This window comes from Sciurus vulgaris, assembly GCF_902686455.1.
Source record: "Sciurus vulgaris genome assembly, chromosome: 3".
NCBI classification, from domain to species: Eukaryota; Metazoa; Chordata; class Mammalia; order Rodentia; family Sciuridae; genus Sciurus; species Sciurus vulgaris.
This window is the reverse complement of record NC_136463.1, coordinates 140,712,111-140,729,338: the sequence shown is the minus strand read 5'-3', so window position 1 is coordinate 140,729,338 and position 17,228 is coordinate 140,712,111. Positions and strand designations below refer to the sequence as shown.

At 31.4% G+C, this 17,228-nt stretch overlaps 1 protein-coding gene across 4 annotated transcripts in view; it reads left to right on the top strand.

The window, feature by feature from the left end:
* Positions 1 to 425: 425 nt before the first annotated feature.
* Positions 426 to 17,228, top strand: part of CALCRL (calcitonin receptor like receptor) — a 95,604-nt gene continuing 78,801 nt past the window's right edge. The window contains exons 1-2 of one of the 4 annotated variants that reach the window (XM_079134568.1): positions 426 to 708; positions 15,864 to 15,931. The gene's annotated coding sequence lies outside the window, so the exon portion shown is untranslated. The remainder of the gene's footprint in view (positions 709 to 15,863; positions 15,932 to 17,228) is intronic. The other 3 variants (XM_079134567.1, XM_079134570.1, XM_079134569.1) reach the window with 3 other exon arrangements.

Sequence of the window (17,228 nt, the reverse complement as noted above, 5' to 3'; positions counted from 1 at the left end):
GCTTACTTATGAAGAAAGATGTCTTAGATAGAAGTTTTTCTTGGATGCTTTGTAAACTCTAATTCAATCTAGAAACTCTCTCTCTCTCTCTCTCTCTCTCTCTCTGTCTCTCTCTCTCTCTGTCTCTCTCTCTGTGTCTCTCTCTCTCTCTCTCTCTCTCTCCCCCCTAACTCCTTTGATTCTTTTATATTCAGATTTCCTTCAAATCACAGGCAGCTTTGTTTGGCAAGTTCTAACAGAACTCACTCAAGGTGAAAGCCAGCCAGCTTTTGCTGGTAACAATGTATTCATACAGCATATGATCTCTGTCTGTTCAGGCTGCTTCTTGCTCTTGTCTCAGAAAAGGAGCAACACTCCTTTCCTGGGGTATGCTATTTGAGAAAGAAAGTAACCTAACACTAACTGCAGGCGGGGTCAGAGTGATGTAACAGGAAGCTCTGATGTTTCCCTTCTGCTGCTGATCACTTACAATCTGACAACACTTCCAATCTACTCAGAACAGCCCCTCTCTCTCCAGCAGAGAGTGTCACCTCCTGCCTTGGACCATCAGGCTCTGCTAACCAGAGCTCACCCTGCCTGCAGGATCACATTGCAAGGCTCTCACCTTTCTCACCTTGCTTGGGGGTAAATCTCTTCTGCGGAATCTCAGAAAATCAAATTCCATCCTGAGGCTATTTCACCAAGAATTTCCTTAGGAGCTGTGCGGGGGTAAGTGCATTATTCAACATAAATATATTTATTCTGAGTAGTGTTCTCAAATAGTTTCACAATGTTTCTACCAAGAATTTACTAAGTGGCATTGAAATAATGTTGAAACTGTCTCATTTATTTTACATGTTAGAGAAACCACAGCACATTAACCAAAAGTGCATATAAAATCTATTACTACTGCATATTGTTATTTACAGGGATATTCTAGAAAATAAATTCACCAAATAATAAAAATCTAAGTGGATTAAAAAGCATATTCCTGAACAAATACCTTGTTCAGGAACAATGCCTTTTTAAAATTAGCTCTACTATGAGCTGAACTTGAATCGTGACAGCTGGAAAGCATTTCTCCCCCAGGAAGGGTCTTTAAACTTTCCATATAATCAGAGTTCTAAGAAAGGGGCAAAAGAATAACTGCCCATGGGGTGAGTCTCACTCTGCTTAAACACCAGGTGGAGTTAAAAGTAATCAATTTGGATTCATTATATTTACCTTCTATTTGCCTTTCACTTCTATTTAAACATGTATCTCTAAGTATTGAACTAATGGAATTTTCATTGTTCGTTGTTGCCAGATGTGTTTAAATCTCTTTTGCTAACCCTGAACTGTTTCTGTTGTATTTGGATCAAGGGAGAAATGCAAAGAGGAGAAACAGCACCCTAGAGTTAATTAAATGTAGATATTAGTTCTTAATTTTACCGGTATTCCTCTATAAGATTTTGGGGGAAGTGCAGGATATCAAGATATCCGTGGATAAAGAAGCTTAACAAAGCTTTCCCAAATGAATTTATTAGGTCATTAAACAGAGAATTAAATTATGTATTAAAAAAGAACTTCCAGAATAAAACTTACTGAAATGTTGAGATGAAACATCTGTTAATGCTCTTTCCAACAGTACAGACTGTCCTGGTCAATTTAAGAAACTAATGTCTATGTAGTAAGCTGTTGGTATAGAGATTTCACAAATTTGTTGAGAAAGAAAGGGAGATGTCAGATTTGGGACTGAATTATGTTGATTAGCATATTTTTAAGTAATATGTATTCTTACCTTAGTGAATTATGCTCCACAAGATGTCCTTCACTGGAAGCATCCTAGGCTCAATCACTCATAGTTTGGCACAGTAACAGTAGACAATAGATTCATCCTGACTAACTTCTTAATGACTTTTTACTTGATTTTCCCACAGATTTCTCAACATATTGAAATCTTTAATTAATTTTATATTTATGATTTCTAAAAATATTGTGGCTAATTTCTCTTTTCAGTCTTTAATTCTACTACAAAGTTCCCTGACACGTGTAGAAATGGGAAAAAAAAGTGTTTTTTAGAATATGATTTTGTAGTCTTTAGATAATTAGAAAAGGAACTGGAAACAACACATGAAATAAACCAATGTTAGTGGTTAGCTACAAAAATTAAAACATTATTTTAAGTCTGATTATATTCTTAAAAGGTGGTATTATATTAATACTATATTTTGCAATGAGTAACTCCTCAACTTTTCTAATTATTTTTTAACTACTAGCCCCAAACACATAATGAACCTTGCATAATTAAATTATTCACATTTCTACTAATAGTATAGTCATAATCTTTGCAAAATATTATTGAAAAACATAGGCAATGAACACTGAGAGTCATTAGGAAAAGATTTATTATTTGAGTAAATAGCTGGAAGTTTAAAATAAGCATTCATATTTTCATATAATAAAGTTTGGTTTTTTAAAATGAATGTCAGAGTATCAGTGCATGGTTCTATCCATAAAGTTAATTTACTTTTCTAGATGGTATTTTCCTATGATATCATAAAATCAATGCGTAGAGTCTACTACCAGTTCTAGATATGTAAAATGAAGCACAGAAATGAGAAGTTATATGATAAAAAAAGATAGGTTTAATCTAAATATTCTATTTTTGAGAGAGATAGGTTTTTCTTATTGTTTCAAGATTTTTTTCTAACGTACTTTATCACATGCCAAATCATTATTTTATAAGTTAAAATATCAAGATTCATTTACTTTGAAAGAAAGCAGAAAACTGAAAAATATGAAAAAAAATTATAACTGGATCTGAACTTCTAAAAATTATTTTAAGTGAATGGCCAAGGTATGTGCACTTTATTCACTGGTAATTTCTAAAAATTATATTCGGGTTTAAATGGAGTCTACATTTTAGCATATTTATAAGAACATTTACATGCACCTGTGTATACCACACTATAATTTTAATGCAAGTTGGAAATAAATGTCAGTAAAAAATTAAAAATACTATTAAGACAAAAGATTACTTTAGATACTTCATATTGATGTTGAAAATTTATTCGATAAGTACAAAACTAACAACTTTAGCTAACAACATTATTATATACTTCTAATTTAGATCATATTTGGAACCCATATAGCAACAATTTGTTATCAATTTTACCTCTATGTTTAAATTTTGATAGTCAAAACCTTTGTGGATCATTTTGGACCTTTACCTTAAAATAATTTTAAAGGATCAAAATAGTTACTCACTAAACAAAACTTATGTCATACTTTATGACTTCGAATGGTTCTTGGAAAAAATAATCCTGCTTATAGAGTTGTAATGACTGTGATGTCAACTTTTCAGAATACAGATATATTCAAATCCCATTTTTGTAGTCTTCAGCTTTTCTTATCTTTGTTTAGAATTAAAGATGTTTTAGATGCATAAACATAACCATATTATTGCAACAGTTTTAATGAAAAACACTCAGAAAATCAAGTTTGTGGTATGCCTTAGTTCTTGACTTCATTAGAATGTTAGAGAATACACTTAATGAAATGAGTGAATAGTACACAGTTATTTAAAACATTTCTCTGTATCTGGTTTTGAAATCTGTGGGTAAATTACAAACCATAATTATTCAGGAATATACTCTTTTTCTACCAAAGTACTTGTACTATGCAATATTGTTGAATTATGTCAAGAAATCATCTCATTTAATATATGAAAAATTTCTGATGCAGTTGTGTAGAAATAAAATTTTATAAGAAATATAAATTCTGCATACTAACCAGATACCTCAGTTCTTTCTCATTTACTCACATGGACGCCATTCCACCCAAATTCTTTCATCAAGAACAGTTACATAACTCAAAGATAGCTAGATGGTTTTCACACCATGATTTTAGTTTATCTACTTCTAAATTGGTATGATATATAATTTCAGCATAAAATTGGAAAGGTAACAGGTAGGATACAACTACTAGTAAAATTTGGGATATAAATGTGAAGCAAGCATGATTTAGGGAAAAAGAACATTTAGATGAGATATGTGCTAATTGTATCACTAAAACTCATTAAACTAATAGGAAACATTTTTATGTTCATAGCAATTCTAATTTAAACAAAAAGTTCTTAATAAATTATAATTTTTCCTGTCTAATTAGTATTATATTTTTTTGTTAAATCAGTTTAGATCAAATAACCTCTGAATGTTTCATATTTGAGTGATCTTAACATTGTTATTTTACTTTTAATTTAATAATCTGTTTTACTGAAAATGAAGAAATGTATTTAATTTTAAGGACACCAAAATTCTTACTCTTTATTATTAAAAAATAAAATATTATCTCTGGATGTGAACTGAGTAAGGATATTTTTCCCAGTTTACTGAATAGAATCACTATCAGATTATAAGTCATAAATATTTTCCTAGAACATGTATCTTCTGTATTTTTCTTCAATTAGTTTCTTAACAGAGAGTTTTATGCAAAACTAACATACTAATATATTATTGCTGGCAAAAATGGTCAAAATAATACACTTATTTTTTATATGTAAAACAAGTTTTATCTTTTTAGTCTCCTATGATTTTAATTAAGTGTATTCCTTTTATATCTTTTCATCAATTAAAAGGACAAAAATCTGAACCCAACATAAACCAAAGTAAATAAATAATAAATAACTTCTACGATAGTGAGATTATAATTTTTTATTTTATTAAGATGGTTGAATAGAGCCCAGTTTTCAGAGAAACCTTATTCCCATTATAAAAAAATCTTTATATGGTATAAACTTTTGTATGAACCTGTCGCCATTTCTCCATTCATATTTAGCTTAATGTGAGCTCAGTTGTATTTCTCAAATAAATTACAGTGATTTGTATGTGTGTATCATTGTGAATTCAAGATCAGTGATGTGGTAATATGGCAACTGAATGGTTTAGAAAAGTGCTCCTCTCATTCCATCTTAGTCACATGAAGGATCAATAGCACATTCTTAAACACTTAACTTTGGTTTTATCAATTAAAAGTTATATAAATATCTTAATCCAAGTACTGACTTCAAAACTTTCATGAATGAATCCTAATTTGAACCCATGTTCATTGATCAACCTGAAACCAATTGTTATGGAGATATTTTGCATATAAACCTCAATTTTGCCTCCATTCTAAGGTGAATTGGAGGGGCGAATTGGAGCTTTGGTAAGTATCATGAAAGAATACATTGCTTTTTAATAGGAAATGAGGATTAAAAAGTATCATGAATACAAAACTATAATTTTTGTTCATAATTCCCCAGATTATTTTTCATTATGTGAGGCAAAATGGGACGCTTACTTTAACTTAATTAATGGGAACCTAATATTAGAGTAACATGTTTAATGTTTTATTAATAAATCTGCATGTCTCTTTTAAAATTTTATTTCAATAAATATGCCAATATACTTTGTTAGCTAAGGAAAGAAAAGCTTATATGTTTGTTTAGAAATTCAGGTATATGTTATTTATAAAAGTATAACTTACTGGACTTTGGGTTAGGGTCATTCCAATTTGAACCCCAAATTCACCACATAATAGCTCCCCTTTCACATGTACAAATAAAAATGATAATCAGACTGCTTCATAAGATTCCATATGTAATACGTGAAATCATACATGAAACATGTTTAGCAGAGACTTAGCAATTAGTAGGTATCAATAAATTTTAGTAATAATTCTAAAACTTCTGTGAATAAGACTGGGACTATAATTTTTTTCTATACCAAAGTTTATTCCTAAAAAGAAACATACAGAAATTAGAATACAATCTATTCATAAGACAAAGAATGAACAAGTGTGGTTTATAACTACAGATTCAGAATGGTCAACCTTTTTCTATGGTATAAAACATGCCCAATGCATGATAAAACTGATGCTGTTAATTACTATTTCTACAGAAATTAAGCATTAGACAATACCTTCATATTAACAATTTTAGATGGTATATTATGCAGACATTATTGTGTTTTCTACTTGTATGCATGAAACCCAGTGAAGCACATGCCCAAAGTCAAGCATCATGGGCAAAACTCTGGTTGTGACCTAGTCTAGTAACTCTAAATTCTAAACATTTTGTACAACTGTTGTCTATTTTCTATTATTAGACCTCTTATTACTGATATTATAAGAAGTCATTTCCTGATACTGATTCACCAAATTTAATCTTTGTTAAAATGAGTTACTTTTATTTATTTATTTGAATTTTGTATTAAATAGTATATTAGATGTCAATTTAGAAGACTGACAAGACATTTATGTTGTGATTACTGTAATAGCTGTGGAAGCTCAAAACCAAAACATTGGAATGATCCAATATACTCAATTTTTAGAGTTCCAAGTTTTTCTTGTGTTTTTCTTTTTCTATTCTTTTCCTTTTTTTTTTTTTTTTTTTTTTTTTGGTGAAAATGTCTTTATTAAAGGAACCTCTTACTTCTTACTACTGCCTAGTGGCAAACACATATTTTCTTATTTATTATTTTTCAAAAGTGTAAAGAAAAAGGACCTGTGCAATAGAATAACAAAAGTACAGTTAGGTTTGGAAGACAATTTACTCTATTTGTTTTTGAATATTTATGAATTTGATTCACTTTGGGAATGTAACAAAAACTATAAATTCTTTCTCAAGAAATAACAAACTACATTCAGAGAGACTCACATTTTGTGAGTAGTTGCATGAGTTTCTTGGGATCTTCCTTTTTGATGGATCTGTGTGTTCTCTGCATGTCATTCTTATAAGGTTTTCCAAATTTCTCTTCCTCTAACCAAATTAATATCTGTCATCATTCTGATTTCTGTTCCTGTTATAATTTAATTCTGTCAAAGAACACCTATATTTTAACTTATATGATTAAGCAGTTATTTCTATTCAAAGGTGCTAGGATTAAACATCATGGCATTTATAATGGGTACAAGTTCAAGGAAATCATCTCTTATAGTATGAAAAATCAGAGTTGTCTTAGAAGCAATAGAAAAGACATTTCAGAATATCTTAACCAAGGCACATATAACTGTGAGCCAAGTAGGATTCATTAGATTGCTTTTTATTTCAGAAGATTTTTAAAGGTTTGTTCAAAGTATAAATAGAGAAAATATCTGATTTGTCAGTTGTTGACACTTCAGACAACACTCTAGTTAATACGCTGACTACTGATCTTATGACGAGTTGACAAAGTTGAGTGGCAGACAGCAGTATGGGTTGAATTCCTACCTGGATTGCGGTCTTGGCATGCACCATGGAGGGAGGTGATGTCTTCTAGAGCAGAATCTGGTCCTGATTACTTCACCAGCAGGGAAGGGCCAGGAACATCACAAGTGCTTGTGAAACTGAGACTCATGCTCATAAACTCTTTGTAAATTTGGGCATATTTATTTTGAAGGACAAAGGCTGGGTGGAACCTGGTTCATTAAATATGAATATATATTAATTTGATGAACAAAAAGACAGTCTCTTCTGATAATCTTCAAACTGATAACATGGAACACAGTCTGGTAAATCCTTTTGGCAGTTATAAAATTAAGGAGTATAGCTGTTGTTAGGAATTCAATTAATTAAAAATGAAATATATTGGAGAAAAACTATTTTGAAGATTTCAGTGCTGTCTGGATATTATAGAATTCCATATTTGATCTTATCTCATTTGAAGGCATTCCTGTTCAAATTAATGTAGCCAGACATTCCCAAAGCTTTATTCTTGGGAAAAAGCACTTTGTAACCGCATTCATTTTGTTTTAATAATTTACAATTTCTTATTAAATTGATATATTCATATTTAACAAACCAAATTCTATCCAGCCTATTTGGTTCGAAATTAATGTATCAAAATTAATGAGTTTATATTTTGATTTTTATATAACACAAGTATCCTTCAAAAACATCCATTAAGTGTATAATTTTTCAGACAAACCTTGAAAGCTGTTTGTTTACTGAGTTCTCAACAGCCTCAACTCTAGTACTATGAAGAGTACATGTTTAGGACATTTGAGGTTACATATAGTCGCTGAAGCTAGAGACCTGGATATGTTTTCAAAATCTATTTAATAGTCCCCTATTTAGAAATAGTAGACTCCAGCTCGATATATCCTCAAAAGATTTAATCATGATGTAGGTCTTGTAATGGCATGTGCGTTAAAATGGAATAAAAATGTTAGCTGTTAACATTTGGGCAACACTCAGCTGTAATTACCCCAAATAATTTAGACTTTGCAGGTATTGCCCTCCATTGTTGTCTACATTTTCATTGTTGTCATCAGAATGATAACAGGTATTAATTTGGTTAGAGGAAGAGGAATTTGGAAATAATTACAGAATGTTACAACCATGAAAGGTAAACAGTTAATATACAAACTTTTCTATCTGGATTTCTATCACAGTGTATCAATTCCAGTTGTGAAAATTATTTGGAATAAAATAAATTTTCAATAAGCAACAAAGATCATTGTGTATCACCTCACTTACATAAGAGTATAACCAAAAAACAATTTTAAAAGAGTACAATAGATGTCAGTAAGGAAGTACAAATTTGAATGAAGTACCTGAGTACGTTTCCAAGTTTATCCTGCTACCTTCTCTACTATCCATCACATATTATCATTATAGCATTTGAATAAGAAAAAAATTCTAATCTTCCTTATTCATGGGCCTGTACTTCCTAGATTACAATATTAGAGTCTCTTCTTCCTCTTTGTTGAGTTCCTCAGCTCTAGACAAATTTCCTTCTTGCTAGGACTTCTGATAAATTGGCACAAATTTAAAGGAAGGTGAACATATTATCTAAAAGAGGTTTCTTTGAGTGAGCATAAAATATCCTTCTCACAGAGATCAACATACCTACTCACCTCCCCACAGTGTTGCCCAGACGTAACCATTTCTATAGGGCTTACATGACCCACCTCTTAAAATCAGCCTCCACTGGCACTGCCACAATCCTCTTGCCCTCTTCATGGATTTTAGTTTGTCCTAAATTCTTTTTATTATGCTAATGAGCTTAATCACCTTGCTGCAATTCATTTACTACAATATACATATTTATTATGTAATTGCTTATTTTCTTTCCATTCCACTAACATGTAAGTTTTACAGGTGTACATATTTCCACCTGTGTTTTTTTATTAATTTATTCTAAGTACTGATATAAGTGCCTGTACATTGTAGGTGCTTAAAATTTGCTTAATAAATAATTAAATGGATGAGTGGGTGTTTCTTTATAGCAGTCTCTACTTCACAGACAGCTGAATATTTGCTTTATGTCATTTTCTATGCAGCACACAATAGATGCTGCAGGTGCAGTCCTGAAGGTGCTAGAATCATTGCACATTTCTAAATCTAAAATTGTCACAAATTGCCATTTTATAATTCTTAGACCAATTCCATATTTATCCCTGCACTGTCTTTGTAAGAGTGACTTTTCCAACTAGTATAAATGGCAATGTTGCTCAGTATTTTAACACAAAACGTTGAAACCTTTCCACAAATGACCAAACAATGGCTGGAACTGGCAGAATTTCTTGTTGAAACTGGAAATCTTGCCAACTGTTGCCTCCTAACAAAAACCATGCTCTATTATGTATTGCCTCCTGGACAGTAGCACGAAGAATCTATAAAAGGAAAAAGAAAAAAAACTTTAGCAGTGGAATTGAAAGAAGTAAATCAAGTGTTTAAAATGCATATATGGTAGAAGACAAGTTCTATTTAATGAAAAAATTATACATATGTTTGTTAAGTGGTCGATTACTAAATAATTGAAAAATAATTCTAAAAAGAATGCTGCTAATGGCCTTTTATCACTGAATAGTTTTGTAAGTTTTTAAACTTCAAGGCCAAAGGACTAATTTATAAATTTGAATGTACGTATTTGTGATTAAATACAATCATGATTTGTTTGAGATTCTTATGATAAACTTTCACAAGATATATTTTGTGAATTGACACAACTCACAAGTTATCACAATAGACATCTTCTTTAGTAATTTAGATTCCTCTTTTTTAAAATCAAAGAACTAACTTTATTGTTTTATTTTAAAACAGAATTCCAATCATTCATTTATCAATATCAAATAATATGTCTGTGATAAAGTTACTATCGCAAAAGAAAGAAAACTGTGTCCTAAAAAATGATGTATCCTTTTTAAGAATTAGTCTACATGATTTGTTCCTGGTGTGCAAGGATTTCTGTTTGTTTTTGTTATTTTTTTCATGAATATATCCTAAAGTCCTGTAGAGGTGACTCCATGTATATATGGAGCAAAACAACCTAATATTGTACAGCACATAGTCTTTGTCCCAAGTAGCTGAAAATAGAAAATAACAATAAAAAATAAACTTGGGTCCAATTATAATTTTAAAAGAAGTGTGACAATTATTAATTTCAGTGGGTTTAGTGAAATGGTCGAAAATATATGCAAAAATAAATTTCATGTAAATAAATCCTTCACAAATTTTCAGGTCAAATACTTTACCCTTAAAATTTGAGGGAAAAGATGACTAATTTCTCAGTTTGCAAAGCACTCCACACTCTCTCAAGTCAGTACTGGTACCTACAGTGACAAATGGGTGCTCTCAGTATTCCTGTTTAGAAAAAGGCAATGCCAAAATATTTGTTCCCTCTCATCAAGATTCAGCACAGGAAGCAAATATTCTTGAGAGTCTTCTCTAACAGAATACTACTTGTAGGTTGAATAGTCTATTATTATAATTGTAACACTAATTTAAGCATACAAAATTTGCTGTAAATTTTTAATAGTTTCACTAACTATTGCAATTCGCTCCTCTTTTCATGGATTTTGTTTCAGTGATCTTTCAGCTCTTAGGTGTGCTGGCTCACCAGGACTATGTCAGCATTCTATTCCAGGAAATTGGTAGAAGGAATGGAAACATGACTAACTAGCCTTTACCATGAAATAGGACCTGAAATTCAATTTGTAAATTCATAATTATGCCAACAAAAATTTTTATAAGTCCCATTTTAACTAATTCCTACTCTTAACTCATTCCTCACTTTAGATACTTCTAAAGAAAACTTTACATGTATCACATTTTTGCTCACATACTTTAAAGCAAATATTTGAAAGTTTTAGACACCCTACATTTTCCTCCCTTCAAGAAAATTCTAGAACACCACATTTTGTTGCAGCTGTGGTTATGGAGACTTTGGAAGATGGCAAGGGTTAGGGCTTGGAGATTCACACAGAAGTAAAAATTAAAGGAACAAGATTAGGGAGTGAAGCACCAACCAGAAAAACTGAGAAGGTTTCAAAAAATTCTCACCTAGAGAATAGAAAGATTTGATTCTAAGAATAAAATTTGCTTAGTAAACTTTGCTTATTGATATATAAAAGTCTTTCAGTTGCTTACTCTAACATTTGGGATGAATAACTTCATCTGCTCTTTTGTTTGGGAAATGGGGTTGAGTGTTAATCCCAAGAGTCACTCATTGTATCAAGAGCTGAGAAGTGTTTATTAAGAAGTCATGGGAAGCAAACATCACCTCTTGGGTGGTAATCACTGCCTTCATGTTCTAAAGATTGAACCCAGTTGCTCAAGATAATGACTCTACTTTAAGGGGAGGGGTCATAGATTTTAACTTAATGGCAAGCCTTAGTCTTTCAGAACAGTTTCTTAACAGTCAGCCCAGAAATTGAGCTACTTTAATCCTATCACATAAAAAGGATTAAAGCTGTTTGGTAAAATGAAAATCCTTCATTCTAAACCAACCAAATCAGTCTTGGGCACACAGATGGAGGTGACACTCAAATAATCAATGGGAGCCCTAAAACAGTTTTCTCTTTACTGAACTCTGTATATTGTAAGGATAAGACATTTAGGTTCAAACACAGAATGACAAAATAAACAAGTGAACAAGGCATGTGTTTAAAATCAAGTGATGGTTTTATAAAATGACTCAATACTAAGTATTCATTCTCATTGAACTGCCCATAAATAATAAGACATATGTAATACTTGCTCTTACTATTATTAGTTTGTGATTTGGGGGCATATTTTCCCTGTCTGAATCATTTCAATCTAAAAGTCTTAGGAACTTGCTAATGGTCCAAAATACAACTTTAAGACAAACTTTTGTCACTTTCACTGGACTTGGGAGTAAACACACACACACATACACCCACCCACCCACCCACCCACACACACACAGAATCATACAGACTCATACGTATGCTTTGATTCAAGTATCTGTCACAATTGGCGTCATTAAATTTCATTCATGTAACTAGGAAAGTAACCTGGAATAAAATAGAATTTACCCACCTAAATTATATTTGTAATCTCTTAAGTGTATAAATTGTTCATGTGGCAATAACTCCGAAATCGTGTAAGGGTTCTCTTTTTAATATTCTCACAAAAGGAAGTAAACTTTCAGTACTGTGTGAGCCAGCTCTGTCTCCCACCCAGATTCCCCAACCTGTCCTAAATGTTACATTTTCATACATTTTGATCCATGGATTCAAAGCAAATATTTGATTATAGAGTAAGAACTCATACTCTACATACCTTTCTCATAAAATAAATTTATTCTTATTTATTACATCTCTTATTATATATGCAATATGTGTAGCATGAATACACTGCTTAAGCACTCGTTTGAGCAGAACTCAGCTCATACATCCTGTTCTTCTCTGACTGACTCACACATACATACACAGACGTAAACCATTAAACTAAACTTACATTAATTATTCCCTTGCTTTATTTTATGACTTTACCACATATGTATGTGTCTCTAAACAAAATATTATATAACTTTACTATTTTTATTGTTCCTTTTACAAAAGTGGAGCCATCCGGAATATATTCTTTGGAGGCTTTTCTTACTTCATTCAGTTTTATATTTTTGAGACATGTCATGGTCAAAGTGTGTAGCTGTAGTTCCTCTCTTCACACTGTTGCTGTGTTCCCTTGTATGAATGTATTGGAATGTAATTGTCCTTTGTCCTGCTGAGGGACATTTGGATTGCTTATACCACTTGGCTATTAGAAACGAGGGCACCACAAACATTTTCTGCATTTCTCTGGGTACTCAGGTCTCTGAATTTCTTTAGGGAATATATGTGCAAAAGGAATCTCAGAATCCCAGCTATTCATTGTGCTTGTACCAATGTATCTTCCCACCAACAGTACATGAGGTTTCCATTGCACCATAATTTCCAATGTTGTGTATTATTGTCAAACTTTCTAATATTTGTCAGTCTGGTGGGCGTAACATAGTATCTCATTGTGGTTTTAATTTTCATTTCCCTGATTATGAATCACAGTGATTTTGTATGTAAAGTGAATTAAAATTTTCCTCCAAAAGAAACATTTGTTTCTAATTGAGTAGTAATGAATTGAAGTGGAATTATGGTCAAGTCACTTTTTGCTTATAATTATTTAAGAGAAGGATGAGCTCTTTGGTTAGTTGGTCCAGGAAAAGGAAAGAATATATTTTGTTGTTTCGAAAAGTGGGAATTTAAGAATAGCATTTCTCATCATGAACAAGAACACACATGGGTAAAGATAAATAATGCCTAAAGCATTATCAGCTCTAACTTTCCATTTCCCTTTATTCAAAAACTTCATCAAATATCTATCAAAATCTCCTCTAAAAATAAAGAGAAAAAGAAAATGAATAATTCGTGTGTGTGTGTGTGTGTGTGTGTGTATCACTTTTAAAAGTACTTAAAAGAATTTATGGAGCCTACAAATCTGTATATGACTGTGTCTTTCTTCTTACTATCAAAATTATTCCTTATATATCAAAACATTGTAGAAGACATTAAAGCTTATCTTTCACATAATTCTTCATTTGGTACCCATTTAACCACCTTTATAGCTACCAACTTAATTTAGCCAATGTATTTCTTTGAGGTTATGATTTCCTCAATAAATATACTTGTGTATTTATTTTTTTCCTTAGCTTAATTATTGTGCTTCACTATGGAAACATTACATGAAGAAGTCTTATCTGTTCTCGTTTGCTCTATTTTCTGTGTTCTCAGGATTTTTTACATTATATCATCTAATCAGTTTAGTCAAGGACACTACTTGAACAAAATTAACTCTTTCAAGTTTTATCTGGTTATCTTTATGATTTTCATCACAGTTTTAATAATATTTCTTTATGAGCTCTCTTATTTGGTGTTAATCTCTCATTTATGTGGTTTGATATTAAAAATACTGATATTTTTAGAAAAAAAGTATTAGTATATGCTAACATATAGGCTATAATATTTTTAATACATGTGACACAGTTACTGACCAAAATGAACTCTTTAATAAATTTTCTGATAACCAGAAGTGATCATTTGTATGTCTAAAACATCAAAAGGGCAGGAAAAATTCTTTCATACCATTTTTGTCTGGGATGAAAAATGAAATCTTTAAAATCATGCAGAAAAAATTTGTGTCCTTTTGTCAATTTCTATTTCTAGTGACATTTTCTAGGAAATTGGGAAAGTACTAAAAATAAACTTCAACTTTGAACCAGCTAAATTCCATATGTATGCCAATAGTCTGAGACTGACAAGTGTTTTTATTTTTTTCCAAAATAGCTTTTAGATAATCCAACTTCTAAATATATTTTATGTTAATTTACAAATACATATCTCTTCAATATGACCAGATCTTGATCCTAATTGCAGCATATTTTAGTTTATAATTATATATAATAAATTATTAAAATGCATGAAGGTGTAAAACTTACGAGGTAATTAAAAGATGTAAGAATTAAAGATTCTTAAAAGATTTTATTGCAGAAATTGCTTTTAAGAATGTTTCTTAATATTTTTGAGTATCTACATAAATGTTCCTTTTAACTAGAAATCCCTGGCAATAGCGCAGATTATCTTAGGCATAGCACAAATTGGTGCTTCCATAAGGGTGAAGTCAATGAAAATTCAAATTACAATATGAGTTAATTGAGATAAATAGTTTATGCTACAAATTTGCCATTTTTGAAGTGATATAAGTCCAATTACCTTTTAACTGTAAGCAAGGTAAATTAATTTGTAGCAATACCTTGTTTTCCATATTAGTTTGGACCTAGAGAGATGTAAGCAAATCACATTTATATAAATTCAGTCTTTGTTTAAAAGTAGATGAATTTAACTTGTTGCTCACACCCTATGTGTAAGGAAAGTTAAAGCTCATTTCTGACTCTACCCTCTGACTCCTTCTTGGACCAGACCTCTGACCATGCTTTGCCTTCATTAGTCCACCTTCCCTCCAAAGGTTTTGCATAGATTACATTTCTTTCTAGCACTTAGATCTTGAACAGAAAACATCTGCCTTCACATTTGTGACCCATAGAATTGTCATTCTTTTTTTTTTAATGGATTTTTCAATGATTTTTTTTTTTTTATTTTTGGATGATGATATATAATGGGGGTGGGGTGGGGAATGAGAGACAAATGGAGGAACTTTAGATTATGTAGAAGGAAATGAGAGGGAGGAGGGATATGAAAAATCATGGCATGACACAGATATCATTACCCTATGTATGGGTATGATTACACAAAATAGTATGAATCTACATCATGTACAACCATAGAAACAAAATGATATAACTCACTTGTGTACAATGAATCAAAATGCAGTCTGGCATTTGCAAATAAGTGTATGGAATTGGAGAATTGCCATTCTTAAAAGATAAGATGCCAAGAATAAAGTTTTTGATTTCTTACTGACTAGCTTAATGGTAACCTAAATATGACTGCTATATCTTTTCCTAAGTTCCCATTCAAATGCAGCATTTAAAATAGATGTTTATGGTTTTAGCAAAGAGACATATTGGTTATACCCTTAAGTTGTAAAACTCCCCTATCCACTGGTAATATTATCAAATTCACAGCCATGTTCTCTTGTCATCTAGGGCCCTACGATGATACACCAACCACTTGTGCTGCTACCTGTCAAAAGTTTGGATGACCCTACTTTCAGGTATCGCATATGTTCCAAAGAATACTCATGGCTAATGAAAGTAATTTGTTGGATTTCAAATAAGGATATTAAGAACACCTTAGTAATAGAGAAATTTCAAAGAATGGCATGTAGTTAGCTTCTGAATAAAAGGGAACTTTGAAAAGCAATCCACCAAAATACTAAAAAAGTTGAATTATGAACATCTGTCAAACTTTCAAAATTATTTTCTTGGGACATTGGAGAAAAGAATTAGCCCCATGTTCTTGTTCCTTTGGCCAGATGACTCAGAGTGTTAAATTAATTTGACTATATCCTACCAGATTTTGTAATACTAGTAATGAAGTAATATTAGTCACATACATCGTGTATATGTATATTATATATATATATAACTTGTAGATATAACCATATGTATACATATATATATGAAAAGAGGAAAAAATTATATTCAGTGTTATAAGATAATAGAGCTAGGTTGTTCATTTGAGGTATATTTCTTTCCTCTGTAGAGTTCTTCGTTTTCTGCCTCACACAGTCAATATTATACTTCTGTAAATGTGGTTAGCACTTTTTCAAAATTGGAATATAAGAGTATACCTTATTTATTAGAAGGGAATAGGAAAATGGAGTGTGAGTTGTTTTAAAAAATTTAAATTCCTGTCTATACTATTTTAGTACTCCCTGGAAAAGCAGTTTCAATTTCAGTCCTTGGCATGAACTGCAGGCTTCAGGGCATTAAACTGCTGTTGCAAACAGATTTGTGGGCATTATAGTGTAATGGCAAATAAAATATTAATTATTCAGCTTTTATTATACTTCATTGCTCCTCTTCCCTACAAAATTAAAGTAGATTTCTTGCCCAAACTTAGTTTTAGACTGGGAAGTGTTTAACAAGTCAATAGTTTATTGTCCTGATAAATCATAATAACATTAATGAAAATAAAGACTACTAAGTTATCGTACATTCAAAGCTGTGTGACATAATTCTTTCTTCTGAACTTAAGCTGTGATTTTCAATCCCCAAGTCATACTGCTGGACCCAAAAATAGACTGTGTGTAATTGTTCTTTGTCCCACAGCATGTCTTTGGGAACTCATCACTGCTGTTCTATCCTTTTATGTGTCAGCTTCCTTTGTATATTACACTTCACATGACTCACTGTTCCTTAGTGCAAGGTTTGAATGCTCAAAATGCCTACTTATATCTGACAGCTGGATTTTTCTTCCTGAAGTTTTTTATGTGATGTGGTGCCAAATCAAATTTTATAAGGTCCCCATTTTGCTTAGTGAAAATTATAGAGGAAAGAACTTATAAT